The sequence below is a fragment of the Megascapheus bottae genome, chromosome 13, assembly GCF_031878675.1.
Source record: "Megascapheus bottae isolate mThoBot1 chromosome 13, mThoBot2.hap1, whole genome shotgun sequence".
Classification (NCBI taxonomy): Eukaryota; Metazoa; Chordata; class Mammalia; order Rodentia; family Geomyidae; genus Megascapheus; species Megascapheus bottae.
In genome coordinates this window covers 5,241,004-5,266,588 of record NC_143521.1, presented here as the reverse complement: position 1 = coordinate 5,266,588, position 25,585 = coordinate 5,241,004, and the positions used below count along the sequence as shown (strand labels likewise).

The 25,585-nt window shown below is 35.2% G+C and overlaps 1 protein-coding gene across 2 annotated transcripts in view; it reads right to left on the bottom strand.

Annotated features, from left to right (window-relative positions):
- Positions 1–25,585, bottom strand: part of Pdgfc (platelet derived growth factor C) — a 201,121-nt gene that overhangs the window by 109,538 nt on the left and 65,998 nt on the right. The window lies entirely within an intron of this gene.

Genomic DNA, 25,585 nt, shown 5'->3' with positions numbered 1-25,585 from the left:
TATAATTTCAAAGTATTCATTCAACCTCCAAGGATCCATCTTATTCATTCTTTTATCATTGAAATCAATATTAGAGCATTTCCATGAAAACAAATGTTGCTATCATAAAACAAATGAGGTTTCACTTCACGATCAGAAGACAGGTACGTTTGTGCTGCTAGGCCCTCAAACATGGCAACATGGTCAACTCATCATTCATTGTTCTACACACTAAGTTACAACCAAATACACACACATACACACACACACACACACACACACACACACACAATGTGCTTTTTATGTAAATAATAACATTTTACATATTCCCAATGCAATTCTATAATCACATTTAATAGGCTGTCTGAGAAAATGTTATCTCCAACTAACAATTTATAACAATTTATAGTCACTAATTTAAAAATGTTTAAGCTGGATATATACTTCAGTGGTAAAGCATTAGTTTAGAATCTGGATACAGTTCTGTGGGTTCAAGACTCTGGGCTCCATTCTCAACAATCCATATCCCTCACAGATGAGAAAATATATTTCTCAAGAGAAAATGTGTTATTAAAATGCCTTGTATTTCAATAAGAAAGATTTATTTAAACTAACTCTACAAAAGTTTTTCTTTAGTATTACTACAAAAGTCAACCATATTCATTTATAGGTACTGATTATATATGTGTTTCAAGTCCATGAACCACTAATAGCCAATGGTCAAACATAATACTAGCTGACATTTTAAGGTCATTACTGATTGTGTTGCATGATGACACTCTCTACTTGCTTTGCCTCCTTATACCTGGAATTAGTTCATCTCTAAAATTCTGTCCTCAGTCATTTCAGTATCATCTCAAATACCTAATGATCTCTCAAGTACTTCTTTGATTTAAATAAGTAGTTTTTAAAGATTTTATTAACATTGATTTTTACAACATATTTCAAATGTCATGTTAAACAAACAAGTATTCAAAAATGGAACCCATATATATAATCACTGGCACATAGATTTTAGAATATAATTAAAATTAAGCTGAGGGTTTGTATGTCATAGATACATATTAATCTATGTAATAAAACATTATGTCTATAAAAATAAGTTTTTTTCATGAGCATAAACTCTTATATCTGTGCCAGAAGTTTAGAACTTTCTTCCAAGTCAAAATCACGTTTTTAAGTGTCTGGCTACCCCTTTAAATTCAGTATGTTTGGTTCCAAACTCATGGATAATTTAAGAGCTCTACTTCTATTTTCTATATCCTCTTACAAGAACCACCATTCCACCAGCCAGTGAGTCTCAAAAATGAAATCAAATTTGACTTTTGACTTTTGTTGAAGATAGTATTGTCAATTTCATATGATTGAGATTAATATGTACTGAAACATGGCTAAGTATGTGGCCAGTCTCAATGCATTTCAGTTTTCATTGCTTTACAATTGTCATCAGTTTGAATTATTTAACTTGCTCATATAGTAACCTCTTCTTTAGTAATGCTTCAAATTTCACATCTTCCAACTCAACCCAACCCAACATTATTTGCATACTACTTGGCCATAGTTATGAGTAGAAGAAAACTCTGTTAAAACAAAGATAATCTCATACTTCGTGAAAAAATAAGGAAAAATTATAAGGAAAAAATACCATTTCAAATGTGCCTAATGGTGTGTGTTGTTTTACCAAACTAAATTTGCAACTGAATTAAAAATTAAGACTACATGTAATACTGAGTTGGACTTTATCCTATAACACTTTCATAGAGAATGTGAAGTAAAGAGTAATAGGCTCAATGGTTCCCCTCATTTGTCATAATCAGTAGAAACCTTGGGCTCTACTAGCAGAGATCTGCAATAGAGCAAAACCTTGATACATAAGGCCATATAGTATGAAGCTAATTGAAAAGACCTCCAGGATATTGAAACAAAAGCCATACAATGAATGATTGTTGTCCTTAATGTACTATGTTATCTCTCATCTCTTTTGCTGTCCCTTGATTATCTCATATTGTTACAGTATCTCACTTTGTTATCTGATATATTGGATTTATTTGTATTTGGTTATTTGAAACTGGATAGGGAAGGGGGGAAAATCAAGATGGGGGGGAGTGGAGGGGAGGGTAATGGGGACCAAGACATGTGAAAGGGTATCAATATAGATGAATTAATGTACCTTATATCTGGCAAATATCATGTAACCCTTTTATTAATTACGATAAAAAATAAATAAAATAATAAAAAAGAACATTAAAAAATAAATTAAATAAACTGTATAAAGTTTCTGTAACAAATATTTAAATTATTTATCTTTATAATTTAAGAAAAAATACCTGGATAATCTCAAAACATATTCTTTTACATTTCATGTCTTATTTTTGCTTTTTTTTTCCCCCAAGTATGTGGTACCAAGGAATTGAACCCGGGTCTTCGTGCATGCTAGGCATGCACTCTACCACGAGGCCAAACTCCAGGCCCCTTCAGGTCTTATTTTTAAGAAAACATTTTTTGTCTATGATATGACTTTTACTCAATTAATTTTCCATATAGACAATAATATTCTAAGTATTTCCCAGAATATTTTTGAGGCTTTCCTCATTCTAGCCTCTGTTATTTTTTATACCAGTCATAGTGGTTAATTATAATAAGCCTTCATGCTTAATTTAGAGATGACCTTTTATTTGTTTTGTTATATTTTTTTGTTCCCTCTAATGCTACTGATTGAACCCAAGCATTCAGCCATTCATCATTGTTAGGCCTTTTACTTATCTACATCAATTTATAGATCTAATGATCAAGTTCCATGAAACACTGTAAATATGTCATTATAATTATGTTTACTTTATATCTCTATGTTTGAAATTCTACCAATAGTAAATACTGTATTTTTCTGTCCATTCATTTACACTTTATATTTTCCTTCTAGTACTATTGAAAAAGCTCCTAAGACAGTTACTGAAAATAAAAGATCCCAGCTTAGAGCTGTAACCATTAGGGAGCAGTGGCAACCCACTGGAATCATCAACTAACTTGTCAAAGCCCATGGCAGGTTTAGAACAATATCCAAAGCCAAGTCCAAGGGTCTGGAGGAAAAACAGACTAACTGGGATGTGGTCACTATTATATTGCTCAAAAAATCTCAGGTTGCATTTTTCTAAATACTGCTAACATTTGCTCCAACTTAAAAGACAGTAACTATGTTGAAAATGAAGTCGGGAAGGAAACAAGTGGAAGAAAAAAGGCAGAGGTGACACTGTTCAAAAAGAAATGGACTCATAACCTGACTTAGGTAATTGTAAACTTTGTGTACATCATTTTTACATCAACCCTAGTTTAAGTCACATTCACCCCTTGCAAAATTTTACTAATTTTCACAAAGATATTGTTAGGCTTTAAAAATGTAGCAAGTTCTGTAGTAGTTATGAATGAGATCTTTGTCATTTTTTTTCATGGGGCTCCAAACCCACCACAGTCAGCTGTTGCTTTGTATTGATTCCATTCTGAAGCTATATTATGCAGAAGATAAACAAATGAACCTCCTTGCCCTCTGCCTTCTAGGAGTCCCATGCACAGCATCATCCCATTGGTATTAATTCTTGCCATTTCCCCAGCAACTAGAGGACTATATTGCCCTGAAGGATCACATAATACATAGCTGTTGAATCAGTCAATTAATATTAATCTAATGCATGGCTTATATACTTACACAAGCAGTTAGATTTTTGCCAGAAGAGCTTTATGAGTTTGTAATCCTCTTCTCCATTCAAGAGCTTTATCCTATGTAATTATTCTTAATGTACTACATTATTTCCCTTCTCTTTTGTTGCCCTTTGGTTAATCTCACATTCTTTCTGTATCTGACTTCATTACCTAGTATATTGTATATATGTTTAATTGTTTACTTGAAATAGGAAATGGAAGGGAGGAAAACAAGATGATTGAGAGGGGGTGAGGGGAGGGAAATGGGGACAAAAACATGATAAGGGATATCAATGTGTGAGAAGTATTTCACCTTCTATCTGGCAAATATAATTGTAACCCCTTTATACATTACAATAATAAAAAGGAAGGAAGGAAGGAAGGAAGGAAGGAAGGAAGGAAGGAAGGAAGGAAGGAAGGAAGGAAGGAAGGAAGAGAGAACAAGCCACACTGGTAGTTCATGCCTGTAATTCTAGGTACTCAGAAGGCTGAGATTTTTGAACTGGAGTTCAAAGGCAGCCCAGGAACCCATGCAGAAATGTCCATGAGATTATTATCTCCAATTAAACCACAAAAAGCAAAAAGTGGAGCTGTGGCTCAAGTGCTGGAGCACCAACATTGAACAAAAAGTCAAGAGGAAGCATAAGCCCTGAGTTCAAACTTGAAATGGGAACACAGAATTGGAGGGAATCAAGGAGGGAGGGAGAAAGCAATACAAAGGGAGGGAGACAGGATGGGGGAGGAAGGAGAGAGGGAGACTGAAGAGAGGGAGAGAGAGAGGGAGAGGGAGAAGGAAAGAGAGAGAAGGGGGGAGGAAGAGAACAATAAAATTGAAAACTCATATTGCAGCCAGGAATCACTAATAGATCAGGAAAATCTACCAAATAATTGGCTTTCTACCCTTTCTATGCCTTTGCCTATTTTCTCTCTTCTACCTTTTTCTACACAGATATTATTCTTCTCAGTAAATCTTATTTTTATTAAAAGACTTTAAAATCCTGATATTTTATATCATATTTCAAATGTTAAGTTTAACAAATATTCAAGAATGGAATCTCTATATGCAAGCACTGGCACATAAATGTAAGAATAAAATTAAGCTGAGATTTTGTATGTCATAGGTACATGTCAATCTATATATTAAAATATCTGTAGAATATGCAACCCATCATAAATTTATGTCTATATACTTATATTTATATCTCCAAGTTAATGTCAATAATCTTCAGTGACAGAGTATTGAATCATCGCTCTAGTATTGTTTGAATCTAAAATCCATGTTTCGTTCCTTTGCTCTTCACTTATCTCACTCAACATGATTTAATCTAGTTCCATGCACTTCCCAGCAGAAGCCATTATTTTATCTTGTCTGGTGGCTATGTATAATTCCATTGTATATATGTATCACATTTTTGGTATTCATTCTTCTGTAGTGGGGCATTTGTGAACAGTGCAGCAATGAACATGGCTGTGCAGGTGTCATTATATCGTGGGTTATGATGCTCAGGGGTAGATGCCTAGATGTGGTAAGGTTCTGTCATAGGAAAGGTCTATTTTTAGTTATTTGAGGAACCTCCAAACTGCCTTCCAGAGTGGCTATAATAGTTTACATCCTTACCAACAGTGCAGCAGGGTTTCTCTTTCTCCACATCCCTCCAGCATTTGTTGTTGTCTGAGTTCAAAATATTAACAATTCTGATTGGGGTAAGATAGTATCTTAGGGTTGTTTTTATTTGCATTTCCTTTATGACCATGGATGATGAGTATTTTCTGAAATGTTTCTTTGCCATTTTTGCTTTGTCCCCTGGTAAGTCTCTCTTTAGTTCTCTTGCCCATTTAGTGATTAGTTTCTTGAGTTTAAGGGGAATTAGTTTCTTGATTTCTCTGTAGATGTTGGACATTAAGCTTTTGTCTGATATAATATTGGTAAATATCTTTTCTCAGTTTGTTGGCTGTCTTTCAACTTTAATAGCTATGTCTCAGTCTGTGCAGAAACCTTTTATTTTTAGTTAGTCCCATCTGTCGAGTCTCTCTCCAATCTGTTGTGACCCTGAGACTCTGTTCAGTAAGTTTTTGCCTGTGCCTATGAGTTCCAGTGTCTTTTCAAATTGATCCTGTAGCAGTTTCAGGGTTTCAGGTTTGATATTGAGGTCTTTGATCTATTTTGAGTTAATGCTCATGCATGGCGACAGGCTTGGATCAATTTTTAGTTTTCTGCATGTGGCTGCCCAGTTTTCTTAGCACCAATAATTGAAGAGGCTTTGAATATCTCTGGCTTCTTTGATGAATATAAGTTGACTATAGGTATGTGGTTTTATTACTGAATCTTCTGTTTGGTTTATTTTCTGGTCTGTTTTTGTGCCAATATCATGCTGTTTTTGTTATTAAGGCTCTATAGTACAGTTTGAAGCCTGGTTTTGTAATACCACCTCCATTGATCTTTTTGCCTAGAACTGCTTTGGCTATTCTAGGTCTTTTTTTGTTCCATCTGAACCTTATGGCCATTTTCACCATGTTGATTCTCCCTATCCAGGAGCATGGGATGTCTTTCTATTTCCTGGTATCTTTGATTTCTTTCTTTATGCTTTTATAGTTTTCATTAAATAATTCCTTTACATCCTTGGCTAGGTTAATTCCTAAACATTTTAGTCTTTTGGGAGCTATTGCAAATGGCATCATTTTCTTGATTTCTCCTTCTGTTTGTGTATTATTGGCGCACAGAAAGGCTACTGACTTTTGAAGGCTGATTCTGTATCCTGCCACTTTGCCAAAGTGGTTTATTATTTCTAAGAGTCTGGGAGGGGAAATTTATTGGGTTGTTCAACTGGAAGATCATGTCATCTGAGAATTGGGATAATTTAATTTCCTCTTTCCCTATGTGGATTCCTTTGATATCTTTCTCTTGTCTTATTGCTCTGGCTAAGGGTTACAGCACTAAATTGATTTTAAGATAAATTATTCCAGTTTTTCTCCATTTAGTATGATATTAGCTATAGGCCTATCATATATGGCTTTAATTATTTAAAGAATGCACCTCCTATTCCTATTTTCTCTAGTCCTTTCAACTTGAATGGATGCTGTAATTTGTTAAATGCCTTGTAATCATCCAGATAATTTTTAATTAATATTATCATCTTTATATTTTCTTTTTTCTTCCCTTCAATCTATTGTATATGTATGTTATCCAATGGAATTTTTTTTAGAAATAAAGCCTCAAAAATTTCAGAACAATGTCCTAGTGTTATAAAACCACACAGCTTATAAAAATACCTTTGTTTGAAGTCTTATGGTAAAACATAAGCATACAACAGAGTCTACTTGAGTTTTTTTTCAGGATATAGTTTCTATAGAATTAACTGTCTTCTATAATCTCCCTGAAAGAGGTATTTCTCCTGGTTGGACCCCCATGTGTTTCTCTTACTTATCCACAAATAAACTGATGTTGGAAACTTGCTTCCACACGATGTCTTAATCACATCTTTTTAAAAATGAAATAAGGGATGAGTTCTTTCAAAAATATGGTTTGCCTCAAGAAGATGTTACAGAATCAGCTTTTACCTCAGCCATAGGGGACACTCACCATGTATGTTCCCTGATTTATCCAAATTTAACCCGTTTAATACAATGTATTCATCACCTATACTTATAAGACCAGTAATGAATACAATGGTTTGTAAAACTGTTAGAAAGTTTTATTAAAGCATCGTTATAAAAGATTAAAGATGACAAGATCATAGGACATATTGAATGCTGAGTCGTTCAAATACAGGGATGTCAATGTGAAGAGAAACCACAGAGGTAAACAAAATGAGTATTCATGTATAGGTACTCTCCTGTGGATGGAGTGCTTCTGAGGATGTAGCCTGTGCAAGCACAGGACTGCTCTGTGGACTCAGCTCCTCTGTAACTACTACAGCTTATCTGTGGATGGAGCTTGTCTGTAGATGATGCTTTTCTATGTTTAGGGCCTGTCTCTAGATATAGTTTGACCAAAAAACTGCAGGAAGGAAACCTCTCTGAGCATTCAGGTCAGTTCATTTTGTTAGAGCAACTGTTAAAATAGATGCCAATATAGGGGTTTTAGCCAATTTATAATAGGAAGTGAGCACAACAAACAATGACATTAGCAATGAAATATTTTCTGTCATAGACCATAAGTCAAGAAAATAAACCAGTAATCATAAGAAACCAAAGTTTAATTAAAAAATACATGCAGTTAATTTCCTTTGAGAGCATTAGTTCTCAAATTTGACAGAAGATAAGAAAATGAGAAAATGAAATTTAAAAAAATAAAATGAATTAAGAAATTTATCACAGCTACATAGGCTATATGCAAGAGATCTTATTTCTTAATACTCTCAATTATTTTAATTCATTTGATCATTTCACTCAAAATGCACATATTTGTTTCATATGTAAACTGAAGTGAGTTTGAAATACATTTTAATTCAAATGTAAATTAGTTAAGATAGGCTCCATAAAGATGATTTGTTAAGGGAAATGCTTTAGGCTTATGCTTGAATCAAAGTAATTTCTAAATTATTTATGAACCATATTTAATATAGCATTCCATATTTACTATTCTTGTAAGCAAATAAAATACTATTCAGGCTTGTACAATGAAATGTAGCCTAAAGATGCATTAATGGTGCATGTATAATTTTGTACCTACTTCCAGTTCTATAAATCTGAAGGCTGTTTTTTAGGTTTCTTTCCCTAAAATCTACACATTAAATTCCCAAGAATTCAATAATAGTAAAAAACTAAACAACAACGACAAAAATAGCCCAAGGTAACAAAAATAAATCTAAAATCAGAAATAATATTTACCATTTATTATAAGAGTATATGATGACTAAAACTTTGGATTTATCTCTATGGATGAATTAAGCCACAAGTTATGGTTGTTCTGATTTACTGTGCATGCTGTTTAGTAGTAGGATAATATCCTAACATCTATATGTGAACACATATAGCAATATATCTAAGTTTCAAAGATGGATGGATTTCTGGAGAACGATTACCATGAGTTTGGAGCAAGGAAGAAAGCAAAGAAAATGACAGTGGTGATTGTGCCTAATTCCCACAGCATCTCTGTGACTACTTATTCTTCTATCAATGTAGACACTGTAAGTCAGTCCTTAGGGTGTTTTATGATAGTAGACTCTCAGAAATGAGTCCCCTCTTTCCCATTATCATTTCTTTTTTTTTTTTTTTTTGGTGGGTCATGGGGCTTGAGCTCCGCCTGAGTGAAGGTACAGTGGTACCTGAGCTCTTCAGCTCATGGCTACCACCCTACCCTTGAGCCAAGCCCCACTTCCCATTTTCTGGAGGTTAATTGGAGATAAGAGTCTCAGGTCCTTTTGTGCCCAGGCTGGCTTTGAACCTTGATCCTCAGATCTCAGCCTCCTAAGCATCTAAGATTACAGGCATGAGCCACTGGCAGCTCCCATTATCATTTTTTTTCAGGAAGTTTCTTTATTGCTCCCTTTAAAACCCCAAATATTTGACAGGTAAAGTATTTTTCCTTGAAAGGTACATTAAGGATTGATTGATATGCAGTAACTCTGTTATTATCTTCAGAGGTGTTTACAGAAAGCCTTTCCTCCACATTTGGAGATAAGAAAATGATTAACCAACATGTGAAATCTATCATCCAATCCCAGACAGCAAAAGTAGAAGCAGCAAGAGGGCAAAATATCAACTTCTTGATGCTTCTCTTAAGTTGCTTACTTAATTGAGTAGCTCTGGTGAACAGGAATCTTACCCATGACAAAGATGACATAACTTAATAATCTAAGGCACAAAACTCCCTGGCAATTGAGTATTACTAGCTTTTAGAATACATAAAGGACAAACAATGGGCACTGACTCCAAGTCAGGGTTCTAAACCATGGTTGGGGACACTTCTTAGGTATGGAATAAAACATGGCACTTTTACTCTTTTCAGCGTTCTATAAAAATGTTATTTTTCCTTTCCCCAAGCACAGATTTTTGAAAGCCTCCAGTAATCAGCAAAGTGAAATAGCCAATCATTTTTTGCTTATACAATATCAGGCATCATATAGTAGTTTTTAGGATAAATCATTATATCTCAAGTAATCACACAATTATCCTGCTATTTCATTTTAGGAAAAGAAAAAAGCCACTGTTGAGGAAAATCATATTGGGTAGTTTTTTCATTTATCTGATCCCAGCTATTCAGGAGCTAGAGATCCTCAAAATCATAGTTAGGTTGATAATCAGCACTGGCAAAATTTTAGTAAGACCCCATCTTAAGCAAACAACATAATCATCCTAACCATATCTGTAATCTAGTTACTAAGAAAGCAGAAATTGGGAAGGTCACAGTTTGAGGTTAGCCCAGGCAAGAAGCTAATGACAACTCACATTTCAAGATACAAGCTAGATGTGTTGGTATAGTCCAGCTACCTGAGCTGCTATTAGTAATACCAATATCCAGGCTGCTCCCAGAAAAAGTATGAGATCCTAGCCCCAAAATAATAAAACAAAACAACCACAACATAAAAGATTTGGAGTGTGGTGTGAAGTACTTGCTTAGAAAGTGTAAGGCTCTGAATTCAAACTACATTCATTCTCCCATAATGGAAAATCTCTTAGTTGAAATCACTAATGTAAGTTTGTGACATAATGGCAATTTTTCTTATACTATTATACTGAATTTTTTACTATTTTCCAAGTTCATGTGTTTCAAGAGAGATCCAACACCTCTGTAGTTCTGATGATGAATTATATGAAGTCATGACTAATACAATTACTTTAGTTGTACTTGGCTAGTAATCTGGGCAGGATCATGAGACCCAAATCTGATCAGGAATGGGGAAGTTGCTTTAAAAAGAGATATTTGTGGAAAAGTTTTCCAGTTGACTTGTGGAAATGGCTCTTAGCATAAGTAATGCAAGAACAAACCTGAAGTTCGCAGTCTATGTGCTAAAGATGATTTAAAAAAATGATTTCAAGAATGTAGAGATGATGTCACAGCTCATGAAACAACTCACTCTTACATTGTCCTTACTCTAGATGAGACAACACTTAGTATTCAAGTTTAATTTGGCTTGAGGGGATGGTGAAGTGGAGAGAGATAGGAAAAGAATGATGAAAGGATGAAATTTATCAAGGTACATTGTTCTCATAAATTAAAATACTGAATTTAAATTTCTTACTACAATGACTTAAAAATAATATGTATAGGTGAACAAATGCAGCAGTGGTACTCACTAAACACAATGTTGAAAATGAACTTTATATTTTGGGCATGAAGACAGGAACAAAAAAGGTGCTGAGAGCAGGGGAGGGGGTAATATTGTCCAAAAAGGAATGTATTTATTACCTGACTTACATAACTGATTCTATCTGTATATCACTTTATAATAACAATAAAAAGAAAAAAATGGTTGTAAGACTTGAACTCTGGGCCTGGTACTGTCCCTGAGCTCTTCAGCTCAGGTTAGCATTCTACTCCTTGAGCCACAGTGCCACTTCCAGTTTTCTGGTAGTTAACTGGAGATAAGAGTCTCATGGACTTTAGTGCCAGGGCTGGCTTTGAACCATGATGCTCAGATCTCAGCCTCCTGAGTAGCTAGGATTACAGGCGTGAGCCACCATACAGGGCAAGAAAAATAATTTTGGTCAGTCATGGGGCTTGAACTCTGGCCCTTGACACTATTTCTGAGCCAAGGCTAGCACTCTACAACATAGAGCCACAGCCCACTTCCAGTTTTCTGGTGATGAATTAGAGGTAAAAGTCTTATGGACTACCACAAGCCAGCCCAGTCTGGCTTTGAACCATGATCTTCAGATCTCAGCCTCCTCAATAGCTAGGATTACAGTTGTGAGCAACCAGAACCTGTATGATAAATGTATGATTGGGAGGGGGTTGGGGGAGGGCAAGTGGGAGAAAAACGGGGGAAGAGGTATCAATGTTCAAGAAGTAATGTACCCACTACCTGATGAATCTAACTGTAACCACTCTATACATCATCCTGACAATAAAATACAATAAAAATTATTCCAGGATATATAGATTAATGAAGAGAGAGGAAAACGAAACAAAACAAAGCAAAGCAAACAAGTGTGTGTATAATTAAATATGAATGTGAATATGTTCTACCTCAAGTTACCTGTATCATTTTCACTCTTTCTTACTAGTGGGTAAAATAGCATTTTTCAAAGAACAGAAAACAGTCAGTATTTTTTTTAGTTCAAGGGTACATGTCAATAGCAGGAGAAATAATTGGCCATCCTATAATTTAAGACCCTTCCAATCAGGATCTCCATTTATAAATAATGCACTTTTTTATATTATTGGGGACTGAACTGTTTGCTCGGCTAGTGCTCTACCACTTGAACCATGCTTCTACCAAGCTTTTGCCAATTATTTTAGAAAAGTCTAGTGAACTTAGAGTCCTAGGCTGATCTTGGACTTAAGTCTCCTATAGCTAAGATTAGAATTATGAGCCAAAATCATCTGAATAGCAACGGACCTTAAGAAATATCTTGTAAAAATCATATTAAGTGAAGTAAGCCAGACTCAAAGGAATATAGGCTCAATGGTTTCCCTCATTTGACACAATCAGTAGAAACCTTGGGCTCTACTAGCAGAGATTTACAATAGAACAAAATCTAGATACATAAGGCCATATGGTATGACACTAAATGTAAGGACCTCCAGGATATAGAAACAAAAGCCATATAATGAGTGATTGTTATCCTTAATGTACTATGTTATTTCTCATCTCTTTTGCTGTCCCTTGGTTATCTCATATTGTTACAATATTTCACCTTGTTATCTGATATATTTTATATATGCTTAATTGGTTATTTGAAATTGGATAGGGAAGGGGGGAAATCAAGATGAGCGGGGAGGGGGGGAGGAACGGGAGAGGGAGATGGGGACCATGACATGAGAAAGGGTATCAATGTTTGTGAAGTAATGTACCTTCTATCTGGTGAATATAATGTATCCCTTCTATTAATTACAATAAAAATATACGGAAAAATATCTTCTAATAAATTTCAACAGAAAACTCAAATATGAACAATGGATAAGTAACTCCAGTTGTAAACAATATAAAGGGATGCAATAATTTAACTTTATATCAGAATTTGAAGGCCCACACAAATATCCAGGAGGTATTCAAGCCAAGTAGAGAATACAGCTATCATAGGCAGCCCAGTTCCATTGCCCAGGATACATACTCCTGTCTTCGTCCAAATAATTCTAATTTAATTTAGTCATATAGAACCCTTAAGGAAAGAATTCCTATTGGCATTAAATAAACACAAATTGGGGTTTGAGATAAACTGTTCTACGAAAAGAAACTCCCATCACACATCACAGGGTTTTATTTATTTGATTTGGTTTGTTTTTTCTTTGTACTGCTGGTGATGGAATCCAAGCCCTTTTGCATCCAGGGCAAGAGCTCTCCCACTGATATAGACCCCTAGGGTCACATCACTTTTTTTTCTTGTTCTGAAATGTCCCTTCAGGGTTGTTTCTTGAAAAGATACCTCACCTTTTTAGCAATTAATTTTATCTAGTACTGTACGTTCTTCTCAATTTATAATAGTAATTCACATCATTTGTACATAGTCCGTCATTCATTTCTCTCCCATGTCTTTGTTTCTATATATACATAATTGTATACTTATGTTTGATCATTTTGCATTTTTCATCAGTTAGCATATGTGATTAAATATTCAGTGCACTAAGCATTCACAATATGGTAGACTAGGAAAGGATACTTGTAATGCTTACAAGTAGAAGAAAGATGGCTTACTCCAAAACTATAGGGAGAAGGAATAAAAATGGAAAATACGAAGCCTTTTCAGAATCTGTTAAGTGCCTTGAGTTACTCATTGGGAGTGTACTAATGTTTAATTTCCAAAGTATGAAGGATTCTTCTATGAGCTGCCTTCAGAACTTTGAAAGAACAAACTGTATGTCTACTAGTATGAAATGAAGGATTCAGACACCATTATTTGGGATGATTACAAAGCTTTCATCTTTCACTCGGAGCTATTATCTTCACAAATTCAGTTTTCATGCCCAGGCAGTAACCTTGCCACAACTCAGCTATGATTTCCTAACACTACCCATGGATATTTTTTTTCTTAATTTTCTCACCTACTCAAGTAAGTTGTCTATAACTATAAAAATGGAGGAAGTGGGAAAAAACAAGGGAGGTATGACACTGTTCTATGAGAAATGTACTCTTTATCTTACCTATATAACTGTAATCCCTCTGTATAACACCTTTACAATAAAATAAAAACATGCACAAGTCTAACAGTCACATTAAACATTATTCCTTCACATTAATCCCAACTAAAATTATACTTTTATGCTTTTCCAGATACATACATGTCACTGCTACTGCCCCTGTGTAACTGACCAGGATAAGGAATTTCTGTTATGCACATGCATAAGTTTGGCAAAGGAAGAACAGCTTTTTCACTGTTCTCTAAGTCTCAACAGTCTAAACGTGGTGATCTACCTTCAGTGCTCAATTACTTCAAACTGAGCCAGATGAATGCCCACTGCCTGGTTCCAGGTCATGTTGCCTAATCATTGGCCCAAGCTGGGACCGGGGTTCTCAGCTCCCTTGGTCACATGACCAGTTCCACCCACCCATCTCAAGTCAGGCAAGAATTTCACTAAGTCATTCTGCAACAGTCTGTGAGGCCTTCAACATCTGGATTCTTAACCTCCTGAAGGCTAAGGCTTCTTTGCTCTGCTGTCATGCATATGTATCCTTTTGATTCACATTCTTTCTCATCAGAGATCTAGAAGCAGTTCTCTCAACAATCTTTACCAAGCTCACACTATACAATCAATAGACATTCATTAAATGTGCTGACTAAAATGCCCAGGTTTAAAAAAAAAACAAATCCATTAATAAAATGCATGACATTATGTGTGTCTATTGGTAAGGTAACCAATAACAAATATGAATGTAAGGAATACCTTACACAGACTCAGTGTTTCCTAAATGTAAAGATTATTTGAGTGTAGTAAAATTTCATAAGTGTATTTTTTCAATGCAATAAAATTTCCTGAAGATATCCTCCTATGTGATTGTTCATGTATGTTTGTATAAAAACAGCCATTTAAAAAAAATGGTTTGCACCTAATTTTTGATAAGGGAGCCAAAAAAAAATAGAAGAGAAGAAAGGCAATCTCTTCAACAAGTGGTGTTGGCAGAACTAGTTAAACACCTACAGAAAACTAAAGTTGGATCCTTCTTTGTCACTCTGAACCAGGATTAATTACAAATGGATAAAAGACTTCAAGATAAAGACAGATACACTGAAAACTTTACAAGAAGGAATAGGAGATACACAAGGTCTCCTTGGCACAGTTTCAAATTTTCTTAATAAAGACCCAGAAACACAACAAATTCAAGAAAGTTTGGACAAATAGGAGTGCATTAAACTGCAGAGCTTCTGTATGGCAAAGGATATAGCTAGCAAGTTAAATAGAAAGCCCACAGTGTGGGAGAAGATCTTCACCAATCATGCAACAGAAAAAGGCCTCATATCTAAAATATATCAACAGCTCAAAAAATTGAATCCCTCCAAAACAAATCTCCAAAGAAACAACTATCCCATTAAAAGATGGAACAAAGATTTCTCTGAAGAAGAAATAGGAATGGCCATAGACACATAAAGAAATGCTTGACATCTCTGGCCATAAAAGAAATGCAAATCAAAACAACTCTAAGATTGCAGAATGGCCAGAATCAAGAAATCTAATAACAACAAATGGTGGCAGGGATGTGGCCAAGAGGGATCACTACTACACTGTTGGTGGGAGTGCAAACTCGTTCAGTTACTATGGAAAGTAGTATGGTCATTCCTCAAAAGACAAACCATAGAGCTCCCCTAAGACCCAGCAATTCCACTCCTTGGCATTTACTCAAACATCCAGAATCGAGAACATACTAAAGCCACTAGGACAATGATGTTCCTTGAAGCAGTATTTACCATAACACAGATATGGAACCAACCCAGATGGTTCTCAGTTGATGAGTGGATCAAGAAAATGTGGTATTTATACACAATGGAATTGTATGCAGCCATCAGAAAGAACGACATCACCCCATTCATAAGGAAATGAAAAGACTTGGAAACAAATCATATTAAGTAAAGTAAGCCAGACTCAAAGGAACATAGGCTCATTGGTTTCTCTCATTTGTAATAATTATTACAAATCTAGGACTCCCCTAGCAGAGGATTACAATAGCTCAAAACCTAGATGCATAAGGTTATATAGGATGAGACTAAATGAAAGGATCTTTAGAATATGGAAATAAGCACTTTGTCTTGAGTGATTGTTGTTTTTAATGTACTATGTTATTTCTCTTTTGTTGCCCTTTGGTTAATCTCATATTGTTACTGTATCTGACTTTGTTAGCTTGTATATTGTTTATGTTTATTTGATTGTTTGAAAAAGAAAAGAGAACGGGGGGGGGAACAGGATAATTGGGAGTGGGGAAGGAAATGGGGACAAATACACGAGTAAGTGAATCAGTGTGTGAGAAATAATGCGTCTACTACCCGGCGAATGTAACTTTCACCCCTCTAGACATTACCCTAGTAATAAAAAGTAAAATAAAATTGAGTTAAATTAAAAAATGGTTTGGGGGAAAAACAGGATGATTGGGAGGGGTGGGGGAAGGAAATTGGGGGAAAAAACATGAGAAGGGGTATTAATGTGTAAGAAGTAATGTACCTTCTATCTGGTGAATATAACTGTAATCCCTCTATGCATTATAATAAAAAATGGTGCTAAATTTAATTGGCAAACTTTTCCAGAAGACTGTATGAAATAGGCAAAGTTTTTCAGACTACATCAGTCTGTATTCACATTCCTTCCTTCAGGCAAACAGAATATTGTCCTCTTCTGCATCTGCTCATGTGCCTTCAGAACCTAATTAGCAATGAAAGACAAACTGAAATGTCCTCAGATTAACTTTCTGCAAGTTTTTGCAATATTCAGATAAATAAGTGCAGATTCATCAAAACAAGATAAACTATCTTCCCTAAATACGCATCCAAAGATGGTAGTGACCAAAGACAGCCAGCTGGATAGCTGAATAATTCACTTGTTTTGATTAAATGTGTTGGTTTTCCATTAAAAGTTAACATTCCATCAGTGTCCATACCCATTAAAGATGCTTTATACTTCAAGACCTTGAACAAAAGACAAATTACAGTTCCATTTCTGTCATGAGGGTTATGAGCACAGTGTTCTACTTACCTTCATCTAGTGGAGTCTGTGTGTGTGTGTGTGTGTGTGTGTGTGTGTGTGTGTGTGTGTGTGTGTGTGTGTTGTGCACTCCTGGGTTACAGAGAAGTGTTGAATAAGGCTCTAAATGTGGTCAGAACTACCATCAAATGCTACTTTTATCACACTGGATGTAAAATGCAAAAGAGAAACTGTCATGGAAGGATCTACTAGGTAAAGGGTAAGTCAAAGTTGAGAGTGAAGGACATGAATATGATCAAAGTTCTTTTTACGTATATGTAAAATTAGAACATTATAACCTATTAAAATTGCAAAAAGAATATGGATATAACACAACGAAACTCCTTTATACAATGAATATATGCGTTTTTCTACTTTGTCATAGTACCAGACCTTTAATTAGTATTGTGCTTATTGAGACTTTGCTTGTTTAGCTATACAATTTGCGCAATGTCTTCAGCCCAGTTTTTCGCAGGTAAATTAGAGATTAATTTTCTTGGACTTTTATAGCCTGGCTGTACTCCTCCAGATCTCAGTCTCATGATTAAGTAGGAATCATTAGTTCTCAGCTAATTTTTTAAGGTCACTAAAATACCTGAAATGGACAAAAATAATAACTACTGCATAAGACAACATATATGAATCATCAACAAATGTAGAAAATCAACACTGGCATATATCATTGCAATAACGATAGTCACTTTCTTTCACAGGTTATATTCCAGTGAAGACATAATTAACAAAAGTGATATGTATTTGTCAGCTCAGCTCTCAATAACTGCCAGCAACTATATTGCAACTCATGTCGTGCTGAATTCATGTTCTTTCTCCTCAAAACCAGCTTCTAAACACGTTTTGCTTTTTTCAATGGTTTTCTTGTTGATTTTATATGTTTCTTTAGTGGCACATTTTCTCTTACTAAAAATGGTAGATGAACCTAATCAGAACAGAATGTTGTCCTAATCTGTGGTACACATCAAACTGGATACCCAGATTAAGAGGAAAACACTCAAGGAAAGAAGATGGTGAAAAAACTTTGAGGAAACTGCTAACATGTGATACATTTTTTAAGAAAACAAAACTTCTCCATGCATTTATTGAATTCCAAAAAGTGAGCTACTCAGTAGAATCTATCATTGGTCAATATTTGATAACATAAGCAGACCTAAATATAGTTGTGATAACATAGATCCATTTGCTGTCCTTCGGGACTCAGAAGTAATCAATATCCTCACTCTCTCAGGCTCTGACAGCCAGATACTTCTTGGAGCTTTAGAGGATTTGGCTTTCCTCACAAGTGTTGTGGAGTAAAATGACAGCGACATCTGCCCAGTGACATCAGGACCCATCCCTACCACAGGGAGTCATTATACAATCTAAGAAACGTCTCAGATGCATAGAATCCCTTTTCCTAGGTCCACTCCCTAGATTTCATATTACAAATGCAACTATTTACCAACAAATATTTCTATAACTCCTTTAAAATATTTAAGCAACTAAGTGAATTTTGGTTAAAAAAAAGAGAGAGAGAAAATGTAACAATATGTCAAGAAACTCCTTTTTCTTACTTTTCCCCTCATTACATAACACAGTAACACTGCCCATTTGTACTTTTATTCCTAAATAACAAGGCCTGTTGTACATACATAACAGATAAAAGAGTTCTCTTCATCTATTTATGAAGCTATTACAACATGAATCTTGCTGAAGCAACAATGATCATTCTCTCCCATACTGGTGGGTCAGTTTCTATGAGCAGTTGACCAGTAATGAGGAACCCTAAAAAATCCTTACCAATCAAGCTGGAATAATTGAGAAGCCCAGAAGGTTTTGACATATAACATGGAAAAAAGTATCAAGTGTATCCCTACACATTATAAAGTCCTCCATAAAATGCCGTACGTTATATTTCTCCTCTCACAAAAGAATTTACAGCCTCATTTCCAATGTGCATTTTCTAAATTTGCAACCATGTGTCAACTCCCTTTTATTGCTGATATCTTCCTAATAGTGAGCAAATCTCAAAGACAATTGTTGAGTCATTTTTACCATTTATTCACATTCATTACCCTATGTCTAAAAGGACATCCATTGCTAAAATGACTACTTCCTTACCATAGATATTCTAGAAACAACTTCGCTTTGGTAACTATCTCCTTTATGATTTTGGTAAATTGCATTGTTTAAAAATTATTTTTCTTCATTCAAATCTTTTGAGGTCTGGTAGTATGGCCCAGTGGTAGAGTGCTTGTCTAGCATGCACAAAGCCCTGGGTTCAATTTCTAGGCAGCACATATACAGAAAAAGCCACAAGTGATGCTATGACTCAAGTGGTAGAGCACCAACCTTGAGAAAGCTCAAGGACAGTGGCCAGGCCCTGAGTTCACGTCTCAGGACTGTCAAAAAATGTAATGTAGGAAATTATAATCCAAATTATCCTATTCTCTCACAATCCCTGCTGTAATTCTGCTTTTGAATGTCCCCATCAACTTGTTAAGCATCATTTCAACACTGTTTATTGTGAATAACCAGCAGCTGCCACTCCTAAAAAAATACATATAATATGAACTTACAATACTCTTTTTTAATCTAGCAGTTAATAAACTAATGAGGGAAATATATTTAGCAATTTTTCAACCTCCAAGATTAATCCTCTAGTTTAGCATATAGATATAAATGTATAAACTTAGTGACACAAAGCATAATTGGGATTACACTAAACAGGAAGTTAAAATGACTCTGGTTATCAAATCAGTTTCTATCTAAAAACGTCACATTTCAGGTGAACCAAAACAAGTTATCAGCTCTTCAATGATTTTAGATTTAGATTTAATCCATTTTTATAGATTTGGATCCATTGTCATATTTGTTAATGAACATGTAGCTATTACTGGCCACAGGACTGTCCCAGGTTCTGAACAGGATGCCACTAATTATACCTCTAAACTATTAAACAACTACAAACAAGGATGACATTTTCATTTCATGTTTATTACATTCATACTTTCAAGTGAGATGTACTTTTTTGAGTTTAAACAATGCATTTATGCTAGATGTACCCACTCACAGAGTCTACTACTATATGCAGCATAGGGAAGTAATGTTACATACAGAATGACCATATATGCTACTGCACAAAAAGCCCTTTGGTTGCATGGGGATTCCACTATTGATAACACAAGACAGACCAAGCCAATATGTATTGTTTACTTAATTCTCAAAATAGTCCTTTTTGAAGTAAAAGCATTTATAGTTAACATACTACATACTACAAAATGCTTGTACATTTAATTCAGAATAGCAACTAAAAAGAAAAAGCCATGGATATCACTTGGAATTGCTAAAAGTGATAAATCTAACCTCCTGTCCTCAGACATTATGTCATGTAATCATACACATGTGTGTATAGATGCAAGAACATACAATAAGTATATATAAACAATAAAAAGGATAAACAAAATTTGTAAGTACCTTTAAACACATGAGCCAAAAACAAGTTACAGACAGGCAAGAGTAAGTCAACAGCAATGGATGAAATACTAAAACAGAAGAGTTCATAGAGAGAGGAACTGAGTGTTTCAAAGAAAGAAAACATGACTATAATATTAAACATTAATGGGGCTCCACTAATGATTGTCAGTTTTCATTTGCTGGAATCAAAATAAGCTGTAGGGCTTTACTGATTGGTTTCCTGCAACACTAGCTGTTCAAGAAGCTCAAATATGGCCTTCTTCAGTCGAAACTATGGAAAGCAGAAAAGTTAAAAAGATTATCCCCAAAATAATTAGCAAAAAGCAGGGCTATAGGCATAGCTCAAATGGTAGGGATAATTGAGCAAACAAGCCAATTGAATGAACACAACAGCCTTACTTAAAATACCAGTAATCCCAAAAGAGGGGGAAGGCAGATAATTTAGAATAATTAAGGTAATTAAAGCATGGTAAATACAGATTACAAAGAAAATAATAGTGAAAAGACACCACGATTAAAGAATTATGTTTAATTAAATATTAACAAAAGTAAAACAAAATAAATCAAACATAATATGCCTCATTACCAAACATACCATTCAGAAATAAAGCATAATGTAAGCTTCACTAGGAAACTCAAAAATCCTTAATAATGAGTGGTGTGTAATGGTCAGATATAAAATATTGCTGTCCTGAAAGTGTCTCTGTGGACCATCAGTCCACCAGCCATAGTTATAGTCTAGTCCACTGTTCAAAAACTACCAGATAGCTTCCTCTATACATTGTCCTTTATTTCCCATCCAGTCCCTTAAAATTGTCAGTGATGCCTTCAGTTTCACTGTCACAGACGCAAAAGAACAAGGTTTATCGCACTCCTATGAAACAGCTCTCAAGCAATTTATTGAGAAATATCATCTATGTACAAAAGTTCCTTCAGCCGACTTTCACAGTTATCGTTTCAACATAACGAGAACAAATTTTCAATGTAATTTAAACTTGATAAATGTAATTGCTACATTGACACATGAACAAATCTAAATTTCAGTTGCAAAGGTACAAAAGTCACACATTGCATGCTAAGTGTGTGCTAAAGGTGAAAGCAAGGAGAGGATGTGTTGCCTAGTAAGAAAACACTTGCCTAGCATGTGGGAAGAACGAGCCTCCATTCCTAGCACTGTATAGGCCAAAATATATTAAAATAAATTAAAAGCACTGCAAATGCCACTGGACTAGCTGAAGAGCTAGTTACCATAGCAACCAAAATGCAGAGAAAGAACTAAGTTACTCCAACTTACGAAATGAGTGGAACATAGCAGACACTACCTGGCTTCGTTAGAAAACATACCCAACAAGTATCGTCATGTACCACCTGTGGAAAGGGAGTTCTCTTCTCCTTTCTTTTCTTTTTCTAAAAAGAACATATAAGACTTTACTGTCATAATTCTCACTTAAAATAAACACGTTTACTAAATGCTAGGTTAATAATGAAATTAATGAAAGTAAATATAAACTACACAAAATAATCTGATTTTTTTTTAATAATTTGAACCTACTATTGAGGCCTCGATCTTGAAATAACCTTCAAAGGAAAATCTTCCTTGGTATGCAAATCTGTATTGACTGCCTCCTTCCTTAATCTCTCAAAACATTTATGCCTTTCCTTTATTAAAATGTATAATTAGATATAATTTTTGTATTCATTTGCAGGCTTAGACCATTGAGCTCACATTCCAGATCTAACTGTGAAGTCAGTTCTACTTACACACAGGAGGCAGTAACTAGATAGCTTAAAAGTATACTGTTTTCTCCTTTCCTTTTATTTACTTTTTTAAAATATTTTTATTGTAATTAATAAAAGGGTTACATGCTATTTGCCAGATAGAAGGTACATTAATTTACATACATTGATACCCTTTCACATGTCTTGGTACCCATTTCCCGCCCCTCTATCCCCGCATCCTGGTTTTCCCCCCTTCCCTATCCAATTTCAAATAACCAAATACAAATATATCCAATATATCAGATAACAAAGTGAGATACTGTAACAATATGATATAACCAAGGGACAGCAAAAGAGATGAGAGATAACATAGTATATTAATGACTACAATCATTCATTATATGGCTTTTGTTTCAGTATCCTGGAGGTCCTTTCAATTAGCTTCATACTATATGACCTTATGTACCAAGGTTTTGCTCTACTGCAAATCTCTGCTAGTTGAGCCCAAGGTTTCTACTGATTATGTCAAATGAGGGAAACCATTGAGACTAAGTTCCTTTGAGTCTGGCTTACTTCACTTAATATGATTTTTTCTAAGTCTTTCCATTTCCTAACAAATGGGACAATGTTGTTTTTTCTGACAGCAGCATAGAATTCCACTGTGTACAAATACCACATCTTGTTGATCCACTCATCGACTGAGGGGCATCTAGGTTGGTTCCATATCTTTGCTATGGTAAATAGTGCTGCAATGAACATTATTGTGCTGGTGGATTTAGTATGTCCTTGTTTCTGGATGATTGGGTAAATGCCAAGTAGTGGAATTGCTGGGTCATAGGGGAGCTCTATGTTTAGTCTTTTGAGGAACTGCCATATTGCTTTCCATAGTGGTTGAATGAGTTTGCACTCCCACCAACAGTGTAGTAGTGATCCCTCCTGGCCACATCCACTCCAGCATCTGTTGTTATTAGATTTCTTGATCCTGGCCATTCTAACTGGAGTGAGGTGGAATCTTAGAGTTGTTTTGATTTGCATTTCTTTTATGACCAGAGATGTTGAGCATTTCTTCATGTGTCTATAGGCCATTTTTGTTTCTTCTTCAGAGAAGACTCTCCTTAAGTCTTTGGCCCATCTTTAATGGGATGGTTGTTACTTTGGAGATTAGTTTTGGATTGATTCAATTTTTTAGCTCCTCAAGCTCTTCAACAAAATTGAAAATGAAGGTTCTTTACCAAACTCATTCTATGAAGCCAGTATAACCTCATCCCCAAACCAGACAGAGATTCATCAAAGAAAGAGAACTATAGACCTATTTCTTTGATGAACATCGATGCAAAACTTCTCAACAAAATACTGGCCAACCGTCTACAACAACTCATCAAAAAAATTATACACTATGATCAAACAGGATTCATCACAGGGAGGCAAAGCTGGTTCAACATATACAAATCAATTAATATAATTCAACACATCAACAGGAGGAAGGACAAAAATCACATGATTGTCTCAACAGATGCGGAAAAGGCATTTGACAAGATCCAACACCCCTTTATGTTAAAAGCTCTGGAGAAACTAGGAATCCATGGAACATTCCTCAATATAATAAAGGCTGTGTATGACAAACCCACAGCTAGTATTATACTTAATGGCGAAAAGCTAAAGCCATTCCCTCTAAAATCAGGAACGAGACAAGGATGCCCACTCTCTCCGCTCCTCTTTAACATAGTATTAGAATTCCTAGCCAGTGCAATAAGGCAAGAAGCAAGCATAAAGGGGATTCAATAGGGAAAGAGGAAGTGAAACTATCCCTCTTTGCAGATGACATGATTCTGTATTTAAAGAATCCTATAGACTCTAAATATCTACACACCCAATCCCGGAGCTCCGAACTTCATCAAGCAAACTTTACTTTCACTGAAACCATACATAGATTGAAATACAGTGATTGTTGGTGACTTTATCACACCACTCTCACCAATGGACAGATCAACAAGGCAAAAACTCAACACAGAAATCTAAGAACTGAATAACTATATGGACCAACTAGATCTAACAGACATCTGCAGATTATTCCACCCAGCAACAACACAATATACGTTTTTCTCAGCAGCACATGGAACATTTTCCAAAATAGACCACATCTTAGGCCATAAAACAACCCTGGACAGATTCAGACCACAAAGGCATCAAATTGGAACTGAACACACATCTCCACCAACGAAAACCCTGTAACTCATGGAGACTGAACAACACATTGTTGAATCACCAATGGGTCATCGAAGAGATCAGAACAGAAATCCAACAGTTTATGAAATTTAACAATAAGGAGCACACAAAATACCAACTTCTTTGGGACACAGCAAAGGCAGTACTCAGAGGAAAATTTATAGCATTGAGTGCCTACAACAAGTTGGAAAAATCGCAAACCAACAAGTTAATGTCTCACCTTAAGCTCCTGGAAAAAGAGCAACAAACCAACCCTAATCCGAGTAGAAGAAAGCAAATTATTAAAATCAAAGCAGAATTAAATGATTTGGAATCCAAAAAAACTATAGAAAGAATCAACAAAACAAGGAGTTGATTCTTTGAAAGAATTAACAAAATTGACAAACCCTTAGCAAATCTTACCAAAAAAAGAAGAGAGCATATAGAAATAAACAAAATCGCAGATGAAAATGGTAATATCACGACAGAAATTACCAAAATCCAGAATATCACGAGGGAATACTTCTCCAACCTTTATGCCAACAAATTTGAGAATCTAGAAGAAATGGATGAATTCCTAGCCAATATTAACATACCCACATTGAACCAAGAAGAACTAACCGAACTCAACAGGCCTATTTCAAACTTTCCTTTCCTTTTTAAAAGAAAATATCAAGATTTGAAACTGATCAAAGAAAAAAAGCATCAAAATGTCTGTGAACCCTTTGCTGAAATGGTGACACCAGTTTTGGCAGAAATGATTTCACTAATTTTACCAGGAAAAAAAAAGTCCACAGTAAAGAAACCATTGTCTGTTTCCCTCTGCAGTAATGAAACAATGTGTGGCGTGTGTGTGTGTGTGTGTGTGTGTGTGTGTGTGTGTGTGTGTGGTGCGTGTCTGTGTGTTGTGTCAATCCTGGGGCTTGAACTGAGGGCCAGAGGACGGTCTGTGGGCTTTTTCCTCAAACCTAGCACTGTACCACTTGAACCACAACATCACTTCTTGCTTTTTCCATGTACTGAGGACTCAAACCTAGGTCTTTATGCATGCTGGGCAAGCACTCTACCACTAGGCCCATGAAACAATCTTAAGATGTACAAACCTCTACGTAAAGCGAAAAAGAGAACTTTTTGGGAGATTTAAAATCAATTAAGATTCTTTTTTTCTAGGTTTTACTGTGGTAAACAGAGAAACCTTTCATTTTAAAAATAGAAAGTTGGATTTTCTTTTAGTAATTTGAAATTTAT